Source organism: Pollachius pollachius, assembly GCF_949987615.1.
Source record: "Pollachius pollachius genome assembly, chromosome: 1".
Taxonomy (NCBI): Eukaryota; Metazoa; Chordata; class Actinopteri; order Gadiformes; family Gadidae; genus Pollachius; species Pollachius pollachius.
In genome coordinates this window covers 1,684,413-1,686,912 of record NC_136934.1, presented here as the reverse complement: position 1 = coordinate 1,686,912, position 2,500 = coordinate 1,684,413, and the positions used below count along the sequence as shown (strand labels likewise).

Genomic DNA, 2,500 nt, shown 5'->3' with positions numbered 1-2,500 from the left:
CCAGATGACGTGTTTCCAACCAGGACAGGATGTCGGGACCCCACTGCAGTGATACTCCAGTGCACTGGTTCCCGACCATTGACTTTCGTTATGTCCATAAATAGTCCTCAAGACCTTTCGCGGGTCCCCTCACACGTACCGGGTCAACGGTACCATACCGTCTGAGCAGAGTACCAGCACCCTGCGCCCTGCAGGAAGGCTCGTGGGAACCAGTGGAGATCGGGTCAGCAACATCACAATGGAATACATGAGCCATAAGGCTGTATCTACTCAACAACATGTATCTTTTACATTTACATTTAGGGCAGTTGGCAGATGATTTTATCCAAAGCAACTTAGGTTACAACCATTCATACACACATTCAAACACCAATGGCGGTGTGAACCACGCGGAGGCGAACAAGGCAGTTGTTCGCAGTGTTCGCACTGCATCCGTCCGTCGACGGATGGGGGCTTTTTGACGTATCCAAGTGTTTTTCCGGGTTGTATTACAAAGGCGTTTTCATTGGACAGTGTCCTTGAAAAGTTGCTGCCTGAAAAGTTGAACATTTCTCAACTTTTTTGACTCAGGCCACGGAGCCGACAGAACGGACGGACCCACAATGCATTTTGCGAGCGCCCCATGCAAAGTCATTGAGATCCGTCGACGGACGGAGTTAGTGTGAACAAGGCGTTAGGGTGAGGTGTCTTGCTCAGCGACACCTCAACACCCAGCTATAAGGAGCCGGGGATCGAACTAGCAACCTTCTGGTTACAAGTCAACCAGCTTTACCTCCAGCTTTACCTCCTGAAATAAGATGAAATAAGCCGACCTGTATTATATATTTACTTTGCTTTATTGACGACAGCAGCCGTACTTAGAATATACAATCAATATGGTGATCAATATAACTTCTGGGAATGTTCTCTCATGTGACTTGTGATTCGTGTGTCACCGTAAGTAAACTAAAATACCTGAGAACACAAGCAACGATCCATGACACCATGGAACCGGTTAATTTGATGAAATCCCTTTGGCACTCCTTTATCAACCATTAACCATTTATCAGAGATCTCAACCAGGTATGAGGTAATGGGAAAATAAAACATGTCTAGGTAGGTTCTGGGCCGTCTGTCCCTGGAAACATTGGTAGCGTGCAAGCTACAATATTATCATAAGCCATGGAGGGGCACCAGATCAAACCAGACGTCTGTGGTGGCCGTACGCAAATTAATGCTGTGGACATTTATTGAGATGGCAGCATAAACTTTTACCTCTGCTGCCATTAAGAGCGTGGAGGCACTCTGTTGAATATCAATTAAATACATGAATACAAACATCAACACTTAACATAAACTTTCTCAGCTGGTACCTTTTTACGGACATATACTGCATCATTGATTAGACTAATATTGCATTAGGAAGTAGAAAGCCCAACATTGTCAATTAATGAAGCTCTTTGTTATTGGGATCGGAGCGATTGGTGGAAATACCGACCCAAACAATATGGAGAATATATCTATAGAAATAAAATAAAAAGATAGACTCCTAAATAACTAAATACATCTAAACTCAACTAGTATGGACATTTAAGGTAAGGATAAGGGCCAGATTGATTCTATTTTTGGGGGTTTTAAACAGAATGTTTAAAAATGGGTGGAAACTTGACCTTTTTAAAGAGTTAAGACACTGTTTATTTCTTAAGTTCTGGGAACTCAAATAAGTGGTAGATCAAATTTGTGAAGAGGCCAGTTTTACATAGAATTATATTAATTGATTTAACCATGCAATAGCCTCAGAGGACTAAATCAAGACAACATTAGGCTACAGTTTAAAGAAAATTGAAGAATACATTCATTCATGAAATGAAGATAAATATACTTGTTAGATTTCTGAATGATTTTCTGTTCAAAATCAGCAGGGGTTGAGGAACTACAAACAGCGCTTTGCTGCTTGGGTCAAAGGAGGGGGGGTTTGAGTACAGAACAACGGACAAAGTTTCCTTGGGTCATGTGTACTATTACTGGATTATTAAAATATCATACAAATAAATAGATATATAAGAAAATGTCTAGCAATGTTTACCAATTTCTCACTCTCTGCACTGAAAACCCCTGTATGCACACAGCAAAACATCAACACATTCAAATACAAAACGTCCCTGCATCAACTGCCCTCACCGGTGCTCCTCTCTGAGCTCTGGGTCACAATGTACACCAACATATTGAGAAAACTTAACCTCCAAAGACTGCATATGTATATGGGACCCAACCCCACACTCAGAACAACAAGCAGTGGACCACCTTTTAAAACTTCACCGCAGCCCATTTACGCTCCCGAGCCGCCCCTTGGGAACCCCTGGCCTTATACCGGTACACCAGTCAGCGGCGTCCAGCCGCCACTGGTCACAGTATCAAGCGAGAACATCACACCAACACCAGCCTTTACCGCTGGTAATCCCAGCTAAAGCGTTTTAGTGGGTTGTTTTTCAGCGATTGTGTCAGACTAGCAGTGCCTCCA

The 2,500-nt window shown here is 43.0% G+C and overlaps 1 protein-coding gene across 1 annotated transcript in view; it reads right to left on the bottom strand.

Annotated features, from left to right (window-relative positions):
• The window catches only part of cds2 (CDP-diacylglycerol synthase (phosphatidate cytidylyltransferase) 2), a 17,765-nt gene that overhangs the window by 15,024 nt on the left and 241 nt on the right, over nt 1–2,500 (bottom strand). The gene's annotated exons all lie outside the window — the stretch shown is intronic.